General features: G+C 41.2%; 1 pseudogene; it reads right to left on the reverse strand.

The window, feature by feature from the left end:
* Positions 1-67: 67 nt before the first annotated feature.
* Positions 68-18,837, reverse strand: LOC123039661 (probable ubiquitin-conjugating enzyme E2 23; annotated as a pseudogene).
* Between the last annotated feature and the right edge of the window lie 5,285 nt (positions 18,838-24,122).

The following is a 24,122-nucleotide window of genomic DNA, read 5'->3' on the forward strand; positions in this document are numbered from 1 at the left end:
AGAGTAAATCAACATTTATAACTTGAGAGGCTAGTTTCAATCTCCACCACTTTATATCTGCCTAAAGTCACAAAATTTGATTCTTCATGATTTTGTAATAAAACTGTAATTTGATTCGTGATCCAGAGGGCTGCTCGTCAGCCTTTGTCCCCTCCTCGGCCAAATCTTGTCCATTCACATCCTCAGCGTTCCTTATCATGACAGCATCGATGGTCTCCGCTGTATCACCACTAGTGCTTTCATCGTACATGGGCATAGGTAACTCTGAGCTTGGTGATGACGACAACGGCATGTATCCTTTACACCGAGCCACAATGCCGTCGGTCATTTGGAGCAAAGACTGGGTTGCAAGACCCAAAAGGCTTGTACTCTTCGTTGTTGTTGGGTTGCCATCTTCAACACCATTATCATCGGTTGAATTCCGTAGATCATGGTCCTAAAATAAGATAAAACATATTGCCACATCAATTGAGATGAATCCATACAGATAATAATTTAGTATAAAATATGTGTGCATCAGTTTATTTTTCTTTGGTGCCAACCGGTCGGGACAATCCGAAGTAGCTAGGCCCTGGTTTAAGTTGATTTTTGTTTTAGTTTGTAGAAGTGGTCAATGTTAGAAGAATAGATATATACCGTGTTAGCCATAGCCAGTTCTTGAGGTGCATCAAGGATGTTGTCAACCACTACCCAGTTGCCCATTTCATCCAACAGATCTGAATAGTGCTCCTCCTCGACGACAACAATCTCATGGGGCAATACCTGCAGCACACACCAAATCAGATCGAAAACAGCTAATGAGTTGAGTAGAGTCCAACAAGAAGTGACCAGTAGAGTAGTAGTAACAGAAAGTGTTCACGTACCATTGACATGCTACCATCGCCCCACTTGACTTGGACTTGTCCATTAAGAAGGTCAACAACATGCCCCACCCATGAAATATCGGCTGCAACGGCACTCTTTTTCTTGTTGCCCTGTGGCAACGGCACGATTTCACCGCTGGTTGATCCTGATGGCAGGAGGCGAATGACAATATCTCCATAGTCAGCAGATAAGTATGAAGAGTCTTTTTTGAGCGCATACACAGTCACAGTATCGTCGCACTCGACCTTCCTAGCCTCGTTGAACCATGACACGCAAGCCGTCCGGTCTCCATAGTGCAGGCTCCTGATGACACCCACGGGCCTTTTGAATTCAGTCCCATCAGCAAACACGTAATTGTTCACACTAGCATCAATAGGAAGAACACCGACGACATGATCCCCTGGGAATAAGTCTTTATCCACTACCTGAAAGGGGATGATGGTCGTTGAACTTATGCCATGTTGTCGTATGCCGTCCTGCCACAGCATATCCACGGAGGTACGGGTGTTGGCGACGACCATGGGAATCTCCACCTTTGCTTGAGCAGTTGGTGCTTCACATTCATCATCAGTTGCATTGTCCTTTTGGAAAAAGCAGGGGTCAGCTACCCCCAGCTACAATTGGACGCGGCGCAGAAGAGAGTAAGATCGTCCGGGTTCTGGTAGGCGGAAGGGGCGGATGCCTTGACGAGCCCCTTGTCTGTGCAATGATGCATAGATGCAATCCAGTAGACAAGGACGCCAGATGTCTCCACCTTGCTGATAGTGCCTATCTAATGGTCAGGATTTCAGGAGCCATTAAGCCAGCGTGCCGCCTTGAAGGCGGAGCACGGGTCTAGTGCGGTGACGTGCTCCCCAGGGTTGAAGAGAGTGTTCATTTGATGTTGATACATGGTGTTGCTGCCGGCGCCGGTGTCGTCCACTAGTGTAGCTTCTTGGAGTCTGCGTTGCTAACCCTACAGACCGCCCCGTCATCGAACAACACATCCACATCGATGGACACCTCGACGACCTGGCCGAGCCACGGCCCCGACACGACGAAGTCGCCGAGGTTGAAGCTCCTTACACGGCGGAGGGTAGACGGGGACACGCCCGTGATGACTTGTGTCACCGCGTCGTGCTTGGCAAGGTCGAGCATGGTGGTGATGCCGGTGACGAGGCCAAGCTGGCCGTCATCGTCGGACGCTGAGCCGACCACCTGGCCGGGGCGCAGGTGGCTCCTGTCGACCACCCTGAGGTCACTGGAGTTCTTGTACACGACGGTGTTTTCCGCGAGGACGAGCTTGAAGGTGTCGACGTCCGCAGAGTCGTGGTCGGCGTCGGCGATGACTAGCCCATGGTGGAGGAGCGTGGGGCCGAAGCTCACAAGGTCTCCCAAGTCAGCGTGCGACCATCTTAGCTGACTTTCCGGCGAGAGCAGGCAGAGATTTCTATGTCTTGCACTCTTCAGTTCTTAATGCAACACAATATGTGATACGCCATACCACATTTCTATTTATGTTGTTTTGGGGTAATATAATTTTGTTGTAAGATAATTTAAATTAGACTTACACTTTACATATTAGTACTAAGTTCTCACAATGAAGTCATGGAATGAACCCAATGGCCAAATTTTCTGGCTCCGCCCCTGCCGACCGTGCGGTTCAAGGAGGTGGGTGGCGGCGGCGACGATGTGGGTGGGAGGAGGGGAGGCGTGCAGAAGGGAGGGAGAGGAGGAGGCAGTTAGGTCACCTCCACGCGAGCCGTCATCTTTTATACCCCCAGTGCACTAAATGACAGAAATGCCCCCGGCGGGGCTGGCTATTTTCGCGCGGTGACATGACCGGGGCGCACTGGAACTTTATCTAACGGCTCACAACGATCTGGTAAATATCCGACGTCTCACGTGAGCCAAACCCGAGATCCGACGGCCAGAACACAATCAAGAAAACGATCCGACGGCCAGAATACTCTAATCGCTATGAGAGCTCGGTGGAACACTCCTCTCTTATTTCTGGATTGGTAATGTACTCCATTGGAGTGAGAGCATCAAGCCTTCCATGATAGCTCAAAGCTCATATTCAAGCGCGTCATAGCTAAATGGCAGATGTCCGCAAGAAGTGAAGATGATACTTCACAAATGATCATGAAGTACCATTCCAGCGGACAGAGATCCAGTGACTGGCCTCTGGCAGTCACGCCGTAACCGGCGGGAGGCCAGCCGTTGGATGGAGGATGGGCAGCCCAGATCGAAAGTTGTAGCAAAATCACGGTGGCCGGTGTTGTATGTGAATCACTGTAGCTCGTCCACAATATACAAGTTCCTGTTGACGGGCCACTGTAGCTCGGGTACTGTTCACGAAGCTCCATCCGCTGATCCTTGATCCGACAGTCTGGAGAAGGAGGTCAGGCACCATACTGTTCACCGATGACTTGTCCACAGCAAGTCACCGGATCTTAGTCCCCATTCCAGCACCACCAATTCCATCAGGGAAAGATCCATCTGTACTGAGCTTTACACGGCCCAAAGATAAGATTGTCCAGGGAAAATTAGGAGTCGTTACCACATGTACTGACATGGTGCATGGCATGTTGTACTGCTATTCTCTTTCCCTTTATAACCAGCATATCTATATAGTATTTCCAAAATTCTTGTCTTAGATTTATACAGATACATATGTTTCTTGTCACGTTTTAATGTTCATTGCTTTTGTTTTTGATATAACTTACCCCTCATGCCAAGTGGTTGTCACGTTTTAGTGTTAAATATAGAAAAAAAATATAGTACACCATACTACTCAACATAACATGTACTCCCTCCATTCCTAAATATTTGTTTTTTTAGAGATTTTAAATGGACTACCACATACGGACGTACGTAGACATACTTTAGAGCGTAGATTCACTCATTTTGCTTCGTATGTAGTCACTTGTTGAAATCTCTAGAAAAAACAAATATTTAGGAACAGAGGAAGTAGTATTAAGTTAATCTAATGATCAGTATGAGTCCGTCAGAATTTGGCTTCCGAACATATTAGTACTTATCTTTTGTCTAATTAATTAGACTGATAGTAGCCTACTAGCCTATCGCCGCCGTAGGCCTCAGTCCCCAATGCCGGCCATCGATCGCTAGCATCCATCTCTAGCAAAATAATCAGCCTGCAGGTCGCTGCCCCATGTTCTCGGCCATCCAGACGCTACGTGCAGGCTGGCGCCCTTAGGGAAATTCTAAACGATCCCCCGACCATCTATTTATAACGGAGGATCTGGCGGAGAAAATCTTTTCTATAGTATTTTTACTCTACTAAGTTTTGGTCCCTCCCAACGCCGCTGGTGTCCTCGGCCCGCGGCCCGGGTCCCACGCGCAGGCATACCCGATGCAGCTCTCTGGCTACCACACGCAGCCGCCGCCTGCCCCACCCTTCTGGGATCATCTCGCCATGCTCCAGGTTGCCTACAGCGCCAATGGCTTCTCCAACAATGGCTCCGCTCCGCACGAGTAGTACCTCGACAGCGGCGCCTCCTCCCACGTCACCGGCAACCCTGATAACCTCGACCTCTCGAATTCTTCTTTGAAGCCTCGTTTCTCTAGTATTGTTGTTGGCAATGGCAAACACCCACTAAAAGAAATATGTCAACTTGTGACCACCACTATTGGTCACTGAAAGGTCATGGTTTTTTATTTGCGACCTTTTTGTGACCAAAAAGAGAAGGTCAAAAGCTAGTGGTCGTAAACTGACTATAGCGACCTTTCTTCTGGAATGGTCGAAGACGTTTATGACCAAAATATGTCCACTGTGGCGTTTTGGTCACTAGCAACCTCCCCAGGCCATGTAGGCATCCAGCGTGGCAAGCTGATGTGGCACAAGATTCAGCCCGATCCAATTCGGTTTTCTACATGGGCCTAGCCCAACAATTCAGCCTTTTTCATACTTTTTTTGTTAATTTTCGCTACCTACATGGGCCTGACCCAGCAATTTGGCCTTTTTATTTTCTGGGACATGGCCTTTTTGCGAACCATTTCATTAAGCTTATTTTCTGGTTTTTCTGAAATACACACTGTTCCGATACACTATAGTTTGGGCCACAGCCTTTTTAGAGCCCAAATATTATTTTGTCAAGTAGAACATTTGGTCTTTTTCATTCACAGATTTCAATTTACACATTTGAACAGCAAAAAATCAATAAATCTCTCAGTTAACTGATTAAATCCAGAAATCATCCAGTCAAATACTAATAAGAGCACATACACGTTTGCATGTCCAACAAGTGCACATACAATCAAAAACAGATACACAAACACCAAAACTTGGTGGCAACATCAACTAAAACTATGGCGCGCATCTCCAAGCTTCTTCTAATCTTCTGCCACAGCAGCAGCAACCTCGACAACATTAGATCCTGATCCAGATAAGTTATTAGTGAAATACACTGGAAGTAAATAATATTCTTTCAAGAGGCTAAAATTTATACATACATCCCCAAATGCCCCAATTCAGTAAACACTAAGCATGGCATAACAAAGCTTCCAACAACTTGAATGCAACAGATTAACTTGATGTTGTTCTACAATAATAATCTATACATACCTGCATGGTACATTGGTACAAAGTTTAGGTAATGAAAATAAAATCACTATAACACTAACCTAAAGAAAAATCCTATTCTACTACCACGACCATCCATTCAACTAACAATACTAGTAAGTGCACAGAGACTAACATCACAAGGCACGAGACAATTATGACAATTTTGGCAAGTTGGAGAAATCATTTAGTCAGTTTTGGTATACTTAGGTTATGAGCCAAAATAGACCAAGCAAAAAAAGCAGTAACTGGTGATGCATGAGCATGAATATGGTACAGAATAGAGCATATTAACGTTAAGATTTGGGCCTTCCAACTTTACTGGTCATACATACATATACAAAATTGAGCATGAATCATTGATCTTAGTTGTATATGAGACTAGTTGGGTTGTGTATTCTAAGCTCCAAGCAGGTTACAAAAGAAATTGAAGATGAACCGTATATAACAGACTAAAATATCAAATAGAAACCCAAAAATTAAATACGAGTATAACAGGAAGGATTACAACATGTTCAATTCAATTAATTTCTAAAGCACTGAATCAGTAGCATAAGCATGCAACAACAACATAAGAATTTAATCAACAGCGGCGTGAGTATAAGCATTAAATTAGCAGCAGCAACACAAGCAGCACCACCACCACCACAAGTGCACACTTATTCAAGCTAGTAGCAGTCTAGCAGGCTAGCAGCAGAAGCATTCAAACAACTAGAGAAGCACAGTACAGCAGCAAAAGCATTGAAAGAGCAGCAAAGCAGGTTTGAACTATCACATGTCATATCTGGAAGGACCACGATGTCGCCTAAGGGGGGGTGAATAGGCGTTTTAAAATATTTTAAGGATTTGGCTATATCCTAATGCGGAAATAAACTAAGCGGATATTTTTCAAGCACAAATCCTAAATATACTAGGCTCACTAAGTGCACCAACAGCTTAGGATAAACAAGATGAGAACAACGATGATATGAGTAAGCACAAGTAAGTACATAAACTTAATGTATATCACAAGATATGTAAATGAATAATACACACAACCACAAGTAAGAAATACAAGCTTACACAAATTATGTCACAAGATATGGAAATGAATGTTATAAGCTAGCAATTCACACTCAGCACAAGATAGAACAATGGTAGCAAGTATGAATTGCGGACTATAAAGTATTGGCCTAAATGATCTCTACGATATGGTAACCAACACAATACAATGAGGACAACAAGATATAGTGAATGCACGGTCAAGTGACCAAAGTAAACCACAAGTAAGGAGTTAGGGTTAGGGATAACCAAAGTCACGAAGACGAGGATGTATCCCGATGTTCACTTCCTTGGAGGGAAGCTAGTCACCGTTAGAGAGGTGGATGTTACCATGAAGGCACACCAACGCCATGAAAGCTCACCCTATTCTCCTTGAGATATCACCACGAAGGCGATTCTCAACCACTAGTGGTAGACCTTGAGGCGGCCTCCAAACCTTCACAAACTTTCCGGGGGACAAATCACAAGTTGATTCCTCACCGGAGCACTCCTACCGCCTAGGAGTCTCCAACCTCCAAGAGTAACAAGAACAAAGGGGAAATGCTCAAGACTTGCTCAAATCACGAATTCTTTTGGTCAAGAGAGGGAGAGGGAGTGGATCTATCACTTGATTGGAAAAACTCTCAAGAACTCTCACAAATCTCTCCGGGATATAAGGATTTGGTGTACGAGAAGTGAGAGGGAGCCACTTGTGTTCTTGGGGTGATTTGGGATAAAGTGGTCGACCCTCTACCAGATTAGTAGAGGGGTCTATATAGAAGGCCTAGAAAACTAGCCGTTTGTGAGTAAGTGACAGCGTCGGGCCGGACATCCGGGCAAGGGCCGGACATCCGGGCAAGTGCCAGACATCCGGCGGGCACAACCAACATTTGAAAACAAGTTCTGGAATTTGCGGGCCGGATTTTCGGGAGGATCCCGGACATCCGGGGCGACCCGGAAGCCCGGACATCCGGCCAAGTCCTGGATGTCCGGCCATAAAAAAACAGCAGGAACCCCAGAACTGAAACATGCATAACTTTTACATCCTGACTCCGATTTTAATGATCTTGGGCTCGTTTTGAAGCTATGGAAAAACTCCAGGTCCTCACATATAGAACCACCCAAGATAAGCCATAATGGAGGGTGCAAAGCATGCAATGGTTATACATATACTTTGGGGAACCTAGTTGGCTTTGGATTTTCTTTTGAGATATGTAGGCATATTGTATTTGTATTGGATAGGAGCGAAATATGCTTATGTTGGAATATGATGTGAGAAGAATAGAAATAGATGATGTTGAATTGAGAAAATCCATCACTAACCCCTTTGATCCCCTCTCAATAGTGCGGGGTCCCTATAACTCAAGAATCATAAAAGAACTATACTAGATAGCTTCCGAAAACTCATTCCTGAGCATATATCCTTTTCGATGGTCATAGATCCTCACATCTAAAGCCAAAGGAACTAATACCTTTGACTAGAGCCTTTCACTTGAGCTTTATATTGATGTTTCTTCATGGCTCAAGTTGAAGGCAAGACATTGGAGAAGTCTTCAAGTAGCTCCCCCATACACAATGTGGGAAGATTTGTTTTGCATTCATCTTTACTTGTCCATCAACATTAATTACTTGATGACATACTTTGATGAGCACCAAGCTTTCTTAGAAGCACCAAGCTCATGAGAATTACCTAACCGACATAACATAGACAACACATAGTATGGGTTAGTACACAAAGCGCAATTGATAAATTCTTATCATGCCACAAGATCTCATGTGGCACATGATATGCGCTTGTGTGTTGTCCACCTTAAAGGTCAATCTTTGATCTTCATCTTGGTCAACATTTATCTTTGCTCCATGATTAATATTGATGTCTTGAAGGCCCTATTGATATCTTCACTATGCTTCATTTCTTCAAGACATAATAACCAATATCTCAATTCACCATGACCATATCAAGTTTCTCCTTGAATATCATATTGGACATCATTTGCCCGTTCTCATGCTCCAACATGGTATCTTGAGAGGCACAATGATTTCTTCACTTGAATTACTTGCTTCAAGACATAATAATCCCCGACTCAACAAATGAGTTCATAATGATCCTATCATCAAGCATATGTAGAATTCTTATCTTTAATCATTCTCTCAAGATCTTGATCCATCATGGTTCAACCCATAAGCCTTGATGCATGCACAACAATATGTATATGGCATTCATTTAGAATCCATTCTATCTCCTTCTTGCATCACCATGGAACAAACATCCTTCAGTTCATCCAATATTCTTCATGCATTGGAAATGGAACTTTCCTTCAAATGTACAACTCAATGCAAAAACATTAGTCCATTAGGATTGCCATTCAATTACCAAAACCACACATGGGGACTACATGTACTTTCAATCTCCCCCATTTTGGTAATTGATGACAATCTCAACAAGAGGGTTTATATAGTGCTTTTTAAACAAGGATGCAATTTATCCGAGGATAAATTATATACTTGGGATGGTTGTATTATCATCAAGACACTACACAAGCATTTGATGATAGTACACCCATAGTATATAGAGAAAACTCCCCCACAATATATGCATGTGTGAATGAACTTTGAATGTCATTGCAATACTCATCCACGCAATAAGAATATATAACAAGGGTAGATATGCATGAGTGACAACAAGAACTACAAAAGATATTTATCTTAAACCCTCTAAACTTCTCCCCCATTGGCAACAATTGCCAAAACGGAAGACAAAACATCTAGCCGACCAATATAGTATGAGTTCCTCCTTGATGTGTGCATATCACAAAATGTCACTGAAAACAAATGCACATATTTAAATGATGAACAATTAAACGAGCTCGGAATCTATAGAACGCAATCCGATACAAAGATATGAACTTTTTCATGTAAATTTTTTTAAGTGGCCAATAATAATCATGATATGTATCCACAAAGAAACTCATATACACAAAAAGAAAGGTTGCAATTGATAAGAACATGATATCCACAAGTGAATCCACTATTATACAACTTGAGCCTAGTCATAATAGCAAGGCACATGGCACAAATTGATCTCATTTGCATAACAAAAGTGAAGCAAGTAATCAAAAGATCCGATGAGCCAAAAGGATAAAAGAATATTACGATTTGGGTAAAGGAGTGGTCTAAGGAAAATAGAGAAGCTCCCCATGATTTGTGTACTATTTATAATTTTTGTATTTGGATACAAGTGCACAAAATAGGATCATGACTCTCCCAAAATCAATAGGAACACAAAACAATTGCAAGCAAGCATAGATAAGAAAAGAAGCCTAGCATTTGCAACAAACATATGGTTGAGCAACATGAAAATGAGGCAACCTAAGAATAGGCACAACCAAAATGATGTGTGTGAGTCATGTCAAAGAACTTGAGAAGATTAGTATATGGATGAGAATTAAGCATCAACATAGCCTTGAGTAAATTAGATACAAGGTGCAAGACATGTCCTTCCCACACACACGAAGTTAAGAGCGACACACACACATCAAGCAAATGGGTTCACAAGCTCACTAATAGCAAATTAAAAATAAAAGCTTGTGACAACCCATGATGAAGATAGGAAATAATAGGCTTGTCAAGACAAGCACGAGGACAACAATCTTCACCAAACATGAGTGCACTAAGGTGCAAAGAGGTAAGACACGCACTCATACAATAAATGCTTCCACGGAGCCACCAAATATGTAAAAAGAGAATGAAATGGTGGACATGAAAGAATAGGGATATCAACTAGAGATGTAACTTCTCTCATGTGTACAAGATTCTAGGTAGATGACAATCATGATGATATATATCCACAAAGAAGGATGTACACATGAAATAATTACAAAAGGAAAGAATAAGATACCCAAAAGGGAGACATAAAATATACCAATGAGATCTTTGCTTGAAAGTATAGCACTTGGCTTAATATAATCTTATCGTATATTGATGAACTCCAAACACACAACCATCAAAGACATCACAACTAGCAACAAGAGATCATTGTTGAGATGCTTTGAGAGAGGAAACAAGTATGACAAGAACGAGTCAAGAAATTCATGCCATGATGCAACCTATACATAAGGTTGAATGCAAGAAATGTATGCATGAAGTAAATACTTGTTACCGAGATAGCATTGGAATGATGTAGTAGGTAATGGTTCAAGCTTGGCTCTAATTTCCTCATAGTGCCACCAACTTCATGAATAAGCCAAGCACCCAATGCTCCTTAAATGTACCTAAAACAATTTAAGTACAATATGGTCCCCAAACTTATTGGGTCCGAAGTAGTTAGCATAACTATAAAACATAGGGTAAAATCACTTAAATATGTGCATATCAATATGAATTTGAATTTCATGCACATATTAGCAATTAAGAATTTTGATGGATTTACCATATATATATATATATATATATATATATATATATATATATATATATATATATATATATATATATATATATTGGATCAAATAAAACAAACAAGGCATGCAAATTTACACATAGTAAATATCCATGCACAAGCCTACCAAAATCTAGGGAGATACAAATTTGACAAATGAACATATAACCGTTAATACTTCCAATAACATCAGTAGTCATTCATGTTGTCCAAAATGACTCAAAGTGACAAATCAACATATGATAGCACAGAAAGTTGAACATATGAACTAAGGAAAACCAATGAGCATATAAGATATGCATTGCACACATGCTCATGGGAATATCTCACTCAAGAAGATATATGACACTATAAACAATGAGATAACAAACTACCATAACTCCATACAAACCAATAAGATGAACTTGAACAAAATGGTGTTTCGAGTTGTCATTCGGTGTAGAAACCAAATAAGTACATGATCATCTATGCTAACACAAGCATAACATGAGAGTTTAGAAATAAACACAATGCTTGGATAGCATATTATTAACATTCCAATAAGATAGATCATCATGCAAAGCAACAATTGGAATGGATTTATTCAAATGATTTTCCAAATACAATTTTTAAGATAACCATGGGCAAAATCGCACAAGAATTCCATACTAAAAAAACATTGCATGCCACAGAGATATAAGATAATCTCAAACATAAATTCTAAGTGGCAAACTAGCAAACCACTATTGTTAATGTTCACACGAGAAGTGATATGCACAAAGTATATCACTCCCCCATAATGTGATAATCCATGTATTATCCACACGAGGCAAATGAAACCCAACTAAGGATAATTAATGGATGAGGATTTGAGTTTCAAATGAACTTTACATACCCCATAGTAACTAGATAATATTGCACTAACAATACTAGGTGGTATCCTACATATATACACATTTAAGGTTTGTGATATGTGTAAAACATAGCACTCTCCCATAATGTGATGATCCATTAATATCTCAAAAGAGCCAAGGAAGATTCAACTAATGAAGCAATAAAGGCTCGAAACCACACATGCAACTATATGATGTGCATAGCAACCTACACAAGCTAGATAACATGAATCAAGCATATTAGGAGGCACAACATATACAAACACATGCTAGGAACAAAACCTAAACATGCATGGGGCTAGTAACTTTCAATGTAGACAATATAAATACAAGTTACCGCCACGAGGAGCATTGGAATGACAAATATGATGATAATTCACTTAACTTGGTTTGAACCATAATGAATGGTGAGAATCATTTTTCTTCATGAACTAGCCAAGCGTCCAATGCCCTCCACACACCTATTGATTAATTTTGAACTCGATGGTCCCCAACCACGTTGGGTCCTAAGAAGTTAGTAACAATAGGCTTGGCAACCCAAATGGTCTTATCCACTTTCAAACCACTTTGGGCACCAATATACTTGGAAAACATATTATCATCAATATCCTTCCTAAGTGAATAATGATCATTGATAATTGGAGGCTTAGATATGTTACCATTTGGACATGATGAAGCTATGTGTCCCTTCTTACGGCAAATATAGCAACGTGTACTCCCCCTTCTCTTCTTCTTTACTTTCTCAACTTGGGAAGTAATAACATGGTTCATCATGGATAGTGCCCGTTCTTCAACTTGAGGTTGAACTTGAGATTGAGCTTGAGGCTGCTTTCCATGTAGCTTCCCTTTATAAGCCCTTTTCTTTAGTGGACAATATCTCACGTGATGTCCAACCTTTTTGCATTTAAAGCAAGAAATGGTGGGCTCATTCTTGGCTCGGCCTTGCCCCCTTTTCTTGTTCATGGATTTCTTCTTGTTGGAGTGAAAACTATGTCCATCATCGCACTTTTCCAAGTCTTTCTTCAAACTAGTGACTTGGGCCTTGAGCTTATTAATTTCCTCTACATGGTTAGTTTCAAGACTAGAAACAAGAGGAGTAGTGGAAGTAGAAACTTCATGGTTAGAGCAACAAGACAAGGTGAGCAATTCATCATGAGGTGTACCAATATCATGTAGAGAGGAATTGCAAGGACTAGCACATTGCAATAAGGCATTCCGAGTAGAAGATGTGCTAATATCCACATGAGACTCACATGATTTTACCTTGGTGACCATAGCCTCATGAGATAACTTTAACCCATCATGAGAGATTAGAAGATCATCATGAGTGCCTGAGAGCTTTTTATGAGTTTCTTCCAATTTCCCATAATTGCTAGTTAGCAAATCAAGTTGAGTCCTTAGCTCAACATTTTCTTTCAATATCGATGCTTCACACAAGATAGAGTTAGTAGCACAAGCATCATTATCAATATGAGAGGAGCATGTAGAAACTAGAGACTCCGCATGAGTAGCTTGAAGTTCCTCGTGAGACTTAGAGAGTTTGGTGAGCTCTCCTTTGACATTATTGTAGCTAAGGTCAAGGTGCTCAAAATCCTCTTTAAGTTTACAATGAGTAACTTCAATCTCTTCTTTTAAAGACCTCAAGTCACTACGACATTGATGAGCCTTAGCAAGTTCATGTTCAAGTTGTTCACTTTTCGCTTGCTCGTGTTGGTGAAGTGCAAGATATTGAAGTGTGCAAGTAATCGGAGGTGGAAGTAATAGAGAGCTCTTCATGATTTAAAAATGTGGAGAACTCCTCCATCAACTCCCCAAATAGAATATTATCTTCATCAAGATTGTACCCACCATATATATCTTCAAGTTTGGTCCAAGTCTCATGAGCCGACTTGCAAGTCGTGACTGCCTTAAACACTTCAAATGTTAAAGCTTGATTAATGACAAGAGAAGTATCACAATCAAGATACATATCTTCGATAGATGGAGAATGTCCATCCTTAGCAATAGAAATTCCTATAAGAACAATTCGCAAAGCATTTCGACCCATGGCCCGAAAGTGACAAAGCATGCAGATTCTCCATAGGTGATAATTTGTGCCATCCAAATCAAAAGTGTTGTTGTGCACTAGTTCACTAGTCGACATCATTACTCTCTAGGCGGTGAAGCCTAATAAGGAGAGACCGGACTCTGATACCAATTGAAAGGACCACGATGTCGCCTAGAAGGGGGGTGAATAGGCGTTTTAAAATATTTTGCGGATTTGGCTATATCCTAATGCGGAAATAAACTAAGCGGATATTTTTCAAGCACAAATCCTAAATATACTAGGCTCACTAAGTGCAACAACAGCTTAGGATAAACAAGATGAGAACAACGAGGATATGAGTAAGCACAAGTAAGTACACAAACTTACTCAATGTATATCACAAGATATGTAAATGAATAATACACACAACCACAAGTAAGAAATACAAGCTTACACAAATTATGTCACAAGATATGGAAATGAATGTTACAAGCTAGCAATTCACACTCAGCACAAGATAGAACAATGGTAGCAAGTATGAATTGCGACTATAAAGTGTTGGCCTAAATTATCTCTACGAAATGGTAACCAACACAATATAATGAGGACAACAAGATATAGTGAATGCACGGTCAAGTGACCAAAGTAAACCACAAGTAAGGAGTTAGGGTTAAGGATAACCAAAGTCACGAAGACAAGGATGTATCCCGATGTTCACTTCCTTGGAGAGAAGCTAGTCACCGTTAGAGAGGTGGATGTTACCATGAAGGCACACCAACGCCATGAAAGCTCACCCTATTCTCCTTGAGATATCACCACGAAGGCGATTCTCAACCACTAGTGGTAGACCTTGAGGCGGCCTCCAAACCTTCACAAACTTTCCGGGGGACAAATCACAAGTTGATTCCTCACCGGAGCACTCCTACCGCCTAGGAGTCTCCAACCTCCAAGAGTATCAAGAACAAAGGGGAAATGCTCAAGACTTGCTCAAATCATGAATTCCTTTGGTCAAGAGAGGGAGAGGGAGTGGATCTATCACTTGATTGGAAAAACTCTCAAGAACTCTCACAAATCTCTCCGGGATCTAAGATTTGGTGTAGGAGAAGTGAGAGGGAGCCACTTGTGTTCTTGGGGCGATTTGGGATAAAGTGGTCAACCCTCTACCAGATTAGTAGAGGGGTATATATAGAAGGACTAGAAAACTAGCCGTTTGTGGGTAAGTGACAGCGTCGGGCCGGACATCCGGGCAAGGGACGGACATCCGGGCAAGTGCCGGACATCCGGCAGGCACAACCAACATTTGAAAACAGGTTCTGGAATTTGCGGGCCGGATTTCCGGGAGGATCCCGGACAACCGGGGCGACCCGGAAGCCCGGACATCCGGCCAAGTCGCGGATGTCCGGCCATCAAAAAAACAGCAGGAACCCCAAAACTTTTACATCCGGACTCCGATTTTGATGATCTTGGGCTCGTTTTGAAGCTATGTAAAAATTGCAGGTCCTCACATATAGAACCACCCAATATAAGCCATAATGGAGGGTGCAAAGCATGCAATGGTTATACATATACTTTGGGGAACCTAGTTGGCTTTGGATTTTCTTTTGAGATATGTAGGCATATTGTATTTGTATTGGATAGGAGCGAAATATGCCTATGTTGGAATATGATGTGAGAAGAATAGAAATAGATGATGTTGACTTGAGCAAATCCATCACTAACCCCTTTGATCCCCTCTCAATAGTGCGGGATCCCTATAACTCAAGAATCATAAAAGAACTATACTAGATAGCTTCCGAAAACTCATTCCTGAGCATATATCCTTTTCGATGGTCATAGATCCTCACATCTAAAGCCAAAGGAACTAATACCTTTGACTAGAGCCTTTCACTTGAGCTTTATATTGATGTTTCTTCATGGCTCAAGTTGAAGGCAAGACATTGGAGAAGTCTTCAAGTAGCTCCCCCATACACAATGTGGGAAGATTTGTTTTGCATTCATCTTTACTTGTCCATCAACATTAATTACTTGATGACATACTTTGATGAGCACCAAGCTTTCTTAGAAGCACCAAGCTCATGAGAATTACCTAACCAACATAACATAGACAACACATAGTATGGGTTAGTACACAAAGCGCAATTGATAAATTCTTATCATGCCACAAGATCTCATGTGGCACATGATATGCGCTTGTGTGTTGTCCATCTTAGAGGTCAATCTTTGATCTTCATCTTGGTCAACATTTATCTTTGCTCCATGATTAATATTGATTTCTTGAAGGCCCTATTGATATCTTCACTATGCTTCATTTCTTCAAGACATAATAACCAATATCTCAATTCACCATGACCATATCAAGTTTCTCCTTGAATATCATATTGGACATCATTTGCCCATTCTCATGCTCCAACATGGTATCTTGAGAGGCACAATGATTTCTTCACTTGAATTACTTGCTTCATGACATAATAATCCCCGACTCAACAAATGAGCTCATAATGATCCTATCATCAAGCATATGTAGAATTCTTCTCTTTAATCATTCTCTCAAGATCTTGATCCATCATGGTTCAACCCATAAGCCTTGATGCATGCACAACAATATGTATATGGCATTCATTTCGAATCCATTCTATCTCCTTCTTGCATCACCATGGAACAAACATCCTTCAGTTCATCCAATATTCTTCATGCATTGGAAATGGAACTTTCCTTCAAATGTACAACTCAATGCAAACATTAGTCCATTAGGATTGCCATTTAATTACCAAAACCACACATGGGGACTACATGTACTTTCGATATCTTATAAACTTAGGCAAGTGTTCTCAGGTTATCCTTAACATCATGCACTAACTTGGGTAATTAGCATCAAACAATACATATCAGTACAAGGCTAGGCAAGATAATAAAGACTTGGGAAAACATAGCAGAGTTATAAAAAATGATATGTGCCCTTAAAGAAAGGGCAGTGTCAAGTGCGGCCACATACATAGGCATTAACAGCACCCACGACCCCTGGACACTCTCACAACCGAAGAGGAGGTGCCTTGCATATGGTCTCCTTCGAGTCTGCGAGAGAAAGAGCGAGGTGAAGGTCAGTACGCGTATCAAGGATGCTGCTGTTCTGGGTCAAGCTAAGTCAAGGGCATATGAGAATTTAGTCAAAAAATAAAATAACATGTGAACATCTTGCACAAACTATCATCATTTATAAAAAATACAAAACAAATATGCATAAAGCTATACAATGGTTGAGTGCTCATGCTTCTATTATATCAGACAATAGCATTTAGCAATAGTGATGATCAACTACACTATTCGCTTATCATGAACAATTAATTCTCAAGATGCAGAAAGCTTGTTTACAATAGTTTGGGTTTTAAAATTTGTCATCTTGAAACATCACACTACCACATGATAGGACAGATACAGGAAATAGGATTGCCCTGATCAAGTATACATAAGCATAAAAAAGATCAAACAAGCTCATTGTGCATTTTCTTTTTCAGTGTGATACACAATAAGCATAAGTAACCACTAGGAAATAACTTGCTGTCTATAGGCCCTATTATCGGCAACAATAACATTAGGCAAGGAAGAACAGTATATTTCCAATGCAATTTGTTAGACAACATTATGTGGGGGCTGCATGAGTGTTATGTGGGGGCTGCATGATCTGTCGTTTTAAAATGCTTCCTAAAAATACAAGACTGGAAGAATGCAAAAGGTGCATCATCTATGATATGTTTAGCGTTTCTATTTGAACTAGAATAGGATTGCACAAGTGTATTCAATTCAACAAGTAGTCTGAACCGTTGCATAAAAGGAACTGCTGGTGCTGGCAAACCACACCTCATTCTAATAATATTCACAAGTGTATAATAAGGTTGATGCCGAGCAGACTGCGCACCTCCTGGATGAATGCCTTGGCCTCTATCTTTGCTGCTGCTTCTGCTGCACAAGAAGAAGAAGATGAGACATGTGCTAGAAAGGAAGGAATGCATCCCGAAACAACAAGGGAGCATCAGGTAGCTGACCTTTGTGCCCTTGACGTTGGAGCTCCATGGACCTGAGCTTGGTGGTGACCAATCAATAGCCGCTTCACAAGGAGAGAGAGAGGAAAACAAAGGTTAATCACGGGTACCTTGGCAAATGGGCAATCTTACAATTTCTTTTAACATTAGTGTCGTTGCCATCATAAGTTCAGGTATGAATAAATTTTGAACATTACATATGGTACAATTCAGTAGAAATGTTGTCTGAACTTTCCATATCATATCTTGGCCATTGTAAAGAAAGGCATGCATATATAGCTGACCAACAGATATCATTTAGTAGACATGGAAAAACAGCAAAGATTCTTGTCTTGATATACATATCTAATTAGAGGTGAATTGCCAGATGTGACCTGGAAAAGATTGCCTTCTTTCATGAATGAAAGTATGATCTCTCCATGGCCAATTTGATGTTTGTTCAACAATTTACCCTCTGCATTTATCATTTATTTTTCCAGTGTCATTTAATATATGCAGAAAGCAAAAGAGAATAGTAGTGGCTTCTCTACTGTTGGTGATGCCTTTGCCTCCTAATAACGTTGTATGGCAATCAAGAAAATTGTCCTGGTCTAATACTACATGATACTCACAACGAAACAAGAATGATTGATGTCCAGATGTCATGTTACACAAACCTGTCTAAATCTACTTGTATGATTTTGGTACTGAACCAACAGCAGCTACTGCCTAGTCACGTTCTGTATACTTGAAAATTTCACAACAAGCATCAACACTCTGGATCATGAATCCATGGAAAAGAAGATTAGGGATGTGGATTAGTTACCCGTGGTGTTTGGTGGAGAACAATGAACAATTATAAATTACGCCTTTGCTCCCGCGGCCGCCGCCATGCCCGTCATCGAGAACGATCTTTGCCTCGCGGGCGCGAAGGCAGCAGAAGCAGCAACTGCGTGGAGGAAGAGCGCAGACGAGGCGGACGGCAAGAGCAGCCGCAGTCGGGCGGCGGAGGTGGCGCAGAGAGCGGGGGGTGGCATGCGATGCGAGCAGACGCGCGCACAGTGGCGAGAGGAGAAGGCGAAACAGGGGAGGGTTAGCTTGGCTTGTCTAAGCTAATTGATAATGTAGTAGCACGGCACCTGAAGCAGAGCCGGGCGCGTTCCTTGGTTGATGGCGTGCGCGGCAGAGGACGGCGCCACATCGGGCGGCCGATCTGGTGGCGGGGGTTGCCTCCACGACGCCGAGCGGCCTTCTCCTCATCTCACTGAACCGACCTGGGGCCAGGGTGAGGGGAGGGCGCGGTGGTGTGCGGCGGCGGCGTGGGTCGTCGACGGTGAGGGTGGAGCGGAGGCTGCGGGAGTGGATCCCATCTCACTGAACCGAGAGAGAGAGTAGCAACTGGGACAGGAGGGGTGGTGGAAGTGGGGATGGCCGGGGATGGGGCGGCGGAGGAGGGGCGGCGGAGGACGGATCTGGATCGGGGGGAGGGGCAGCGGAGGATGGATCTGGATCGGGGAGAGGGAGGCGGCAGCGCTTGACCTAGGGTTTTTCGGGAAGGAGGGGGTCGAGGGGGGAAGGAAGACATGTTAATAAGAGACACTGGATCAATAGGAGGTGGACGGCTCAGATCGAATACAGTGGGGTGATCCGTGTGCTGCGTCCTGATTGGTTCGAAAATGAGCTTTTAAAAATTACTCTTCTTAGTGCTAAAAACAAGGAAGTTTTGTGAGGCCTCTATCAAAAATATTTTGCAAAATGGCATCACTAAAATTTTCATTTAAGTTAGACCACATTTCATGGATGATCATCAATTTGATTGCATTTCCGATCTTTCTAGCTATTTTATGAAACAGCCAATTCGGCAAGAAACAGGTCAAATTTGAACTACATGTATCTTATAGTTTGCTATTTATTTTCTGAAAAAATCATTTTTAGATACAAAAGTAGCTACTTCATCATAGACAAACCAATAGTTTTGCATTATTAAGCACCTAACTGAGAAGGGTCATGCGGGCAAATTTGATCACATTTTGAAATCGACATAGGAAATTCACAAAAAAATGTAAAACCTTCGCATTGTGTCATTGTATATCTACATGGATGCATCTTGGAATTCCAAACAGTGTTGCCTCAGGGAGTTTTCATTTTCTTGGGACGAAAAAATAATTTTCCATTTTTTGAGTGCCCAAAATGAGGTTTTTTTTGGGAACGACCTACCAAATAATTGTTGCAAAATTGGACCAAATCATTTTTATAAAATAATAGGACATATTTAATTCACAATTGACTAAATGGTTAGGTGTCAAAAGATTTGATCCACCTCTCGTGAAAAAGACAAATTTCCGCCGATTTAGCATGAAGGGGGTCAAATTTGAACTGGAGCTGCCTCATAGTTTGCTCTTTATTTTTTCCAAAAATCATTTCTAGGTACATAAGTATCTATATAATCAGAGAAACGTCAAAAGTTTTCCAAGATTCACCCACTAGCCAGGAACGGTCAAGCCCGCCGTTTTGACCGCATTTTGAAACGGGAATAAAATATTCAAAAAAACAAAAAATTGGAAAACCTTCGCATTCTGTCATTATATGTGACCAAGTTTCCAGGAAAAATAATAAACTTGTAATACGGTAATTATTTTAAAAAAGTGTTCTCAAAAATGAGCTATCATGCGTGAAGATTCATGGCTTACAAGCCAAATGATCAATCTTATGGCCACATTCATGGCATAGTTTGTTCAAATGATCTCATATTGTGCACAAGGGTGCATATTGGAATGGCAAACAATGTTTCCTAAGGAAGTTTTTATTTTATTTGGACGAAAAAACCATTTTCCATTTTCCGAGTGCCTGAAATGAGTTTTTTTTGTGAAGGACCTACCATATATTTGTTGCAAAATTGGACCTAATCAATTTTATAAAATACTAGGCCATATATAATGCACAATTGACCAAATGGTTGGGAGTAAAAAGTTTTGATCCACCTCTGGTGAAAAAGACAAATTCCCGTTGATTCAGCTAGAAATGGGTCAAATTTGAACTGAAGCTGCCTCATAGTTTGCTATTTATTTTTTCCAAAAATCATTTCAAGGTACATAAGTATCTATTTAATCATAGAAACACCAAAAAAATGCCAAGATTCAACCACTAGATAGGAACGGTCAAGCCCGCCGTTTTGACCGCATTTTGAAACGGGCATAAAAATTCAAAAAAATCAAAAAATTGGAAAACCTTCGCATTGTGTCATTATATGTGACCAAGTTTCCAGGAAAAATAATAAACTTGTAATACGGTAATTATTTTAAAAAAGTGTTCTCGGAAATGAACTATCAAGCGTGAAGATTCATGGCTTTCAAGCCAAATGATCAATCTTATGGCCACATTCATGGCATAGTTTATTCAAATGATCTCATATTGTGCACAAGGGTGCATATTGGAATGGAAAACAATATTGCCTAAGGAAGTTTTCATTTTCTTTGGATGAAAAAACCATTTTCCATTTTTCGAGTGCCCAAAAGGAGGTTTTTTTGTGAAGGACCTACCATATATTTATTGCAAAATTGTACCAAATAAATTTTCTAAAATACTAGGACATATTTAATGCACAATTGACCAAATGGTTTGGTGTAAAAAGTTTTGATCCACCTCTGCTGAAAAAGACAAATTCCCGCTGATTCATTTGGAAGCGGGTCAAATTTGAATTGTAGCTACCTCGTAGTTTGCTCTTTATTTTTTCCAAAAATCATTTCTAGGTAAATAAGTATCTATTTAATCAGAGAAACACCAAAAAAAATTACAAGATTCAACCACTAGCTAGGAACGGTCATTCCCGGCGTTTTTAACCGCATTTTGAAACAGGCATAAAAAATTCAAAAAAATCAAAAAATTATAAAACCTCCACATTGTGTCATTATATGTGACCAAGTTTCCAGGAAAAATAATAAACTTATAATACGGTAATTATTTTTAAAAAGTGTTCTCAGAAATGAGCTATCATGGGTGAAGATTCATGGCTTTCAAGCCAAATGATCAATCTTGTGGCCACATTCATGGCATAGTTTGTTCAAATAACCTCATATCATGCACAAGGGTGCATCTTGGAATGACAAACAATGCTGCCTAAGGAAGTTTTCATTTTCTTTGGACGAAAAATTCATTTTCCATTTTTTCGAGGGCCCAAAATGAGTTTTTTTGTGAAGGATCTACCATATATTTGTTGCAAAATTGGACATAATCAATTTTATAAAATACTAGGCCATATATAATGCACAATTGATAAAATGGTTGGGTGTCAAAATTTTTGATCCACCTCTGGTGAAAAAGACAAATTCCCGCTGATTCAGTTGGAAGCGGGTCAAATTTGAACTGTAGGTGCCTCATAGATTGCTCTTTATTTTTTTCTAAAAATCATTTCTAGGTAAATAAGTATCTATTTAATTAGAAATACATGGTTTGATGGCGAGACATCGAGGTTTGGACGGTGGCTGAGGGCCCCAACTCTAGAGCGCATAAGCTCGCATGCCCACCGCGTGGTCACCGCGTGACCGTGGCGTTGCCATGTATTCTGGGCCTCCTAGGCATGTCTAGTGGGTTGTTCACTCCCTAGGTAGATGCTAGGAAGAAAATTATAACATAAGATTCTCACAAGGAGACCGGTCGATGCTCAAACATGAATAGGCAGCCAAGTGTTTGATTTGCGGTACGGGGAATGCACATGGCTAATGGGCGTGAGTTTTGGCTGAGGATGATCAGTTACTAAGAAGACCTTCGTCACAAATTTTTAGGGAAAACAAGAATATATAAATAACACTTCCTTCACAAAGTGCTGCTCTGAACAGAATAGGAAAATGAATATTGTTGAGTTATTTTTGAACTAGGCAAGGAAGGTTTTTGACACATTTGTTGAAGATATGATACAAACAATTTATGAGATATTTTTGGGAATTTTTGGAATAACAGAAATATAGGTTGCTTCACAACCTAGGGCAAAAATTGACACATGGACATGACACACAGACAAAACTGATGAGATGGCGCCTAGTCATCACAACCCACCACAATCTAGAAGGCTATGACCATCTATATTGGTCGTTAACAACTAGAAATAAGGCAGCGGACCAGCACTGTTTGCTTTGTGACCATTTCGTGTAAGGAAATTATGACCTTTCTGACCAAAATGGTCGCAATGGTTTAGGGTTTGGAGCCCCCCGAACAGCTTTTGACCAATTGGTCTCAAATGGTCATAGATCTATGACCAATTCTTCCAGGGTCACTCACATAAGGTCACTAGTTGACATATTTCTTGTAGTGACCTCCCCATTCAAACCATTGGATCGACCACCTTACCTCCCCCCCCCACAACTTCCATCTACGCGACGTTCTCTTTTTTCCCCATGTAGTCACTAGTCTCATCTCTGTTCGCCAGTTCACCAAAGATAACTTATGCTCTATTGAATTTTTCCCTCTTGGCTTTGTTGTGAAGGATCTTCGCACCAGGAGGGTAATCATGATCTCCGCTAGCTCCGGCGATCTCTACCCCTTCTTCGGCAATAACATGCCTTGGAGCACCGCACTCACCGCCACCACCTCCAACGCAGACGTCTGGCACCGCCGGCTTGGCCACCCCAGCCCCCACGTTACTTCTTCGCTAGCAGCCCAAGATTTTCTTCCCTCTTGTAATAAGATTGCGCATACACCATGTAATGCTTGCCAACTTGGACGGCAGCCGCGCCTACCTTTTCCTCACTCTCATAGTCGCACTTTTGCTCCTTTTGAGCTCATCCATTGTGATTTATGGACCAGTCCCGTTGTAAGCTTCTCCGGTTATAAATATTATTTGATTGTGCTTGATGATTACACCCACTTCTCATGGTATTTTCCTCTTCGCAATAAGTCGGACACATCCCTTACTCTCCACCGCTTTATCTCTTACGTTCGCACTCAATACAATGTGATCATCAAAGCATTACAATGCGACAATGGGGGTGAGTTCATAAACTCCACACTCCGTGCGTTCTTCTCCGTTAACGGCATTTCCTATCGCTTCTCGTGCCCTCACACATCAACACAAAATGGCAAGGCAGAACGTCTTCTTCGGACTACAAATGATATCATACACACTCTCCTTGTCCAAGCCAACCTCACCCCTCCATTTTGGGCAGAAGCTTTGCACACGGCCACATATCTCCTCAACCGTCGCCCCTCTCGTGCCATTCACGACCACACACAATACTTTATGCTTCATGGCATTCACCCCACGTACGATCATTTACGAGTGTTTGGGTGTCTTTGTTACCCCAACCTCTACGCCACTTCTCCCCATAAG

The sequence above is a fragment of the Triticum aestivum genome, chromosome 2B (assembly GCF_018294505.1).
Source record: "Triticum aestivum cultivar Chinese Spring chromosome 2B, IWGSC CS RefSeq v2.1, whole genome shotgun sequence".
Taxonomy (NCBI): Eukaryota; Viridiplantae; Streptophyta; class Magnoliopsida; order Poales; family Poaceae; genus Triticum; species Triticum aestivum.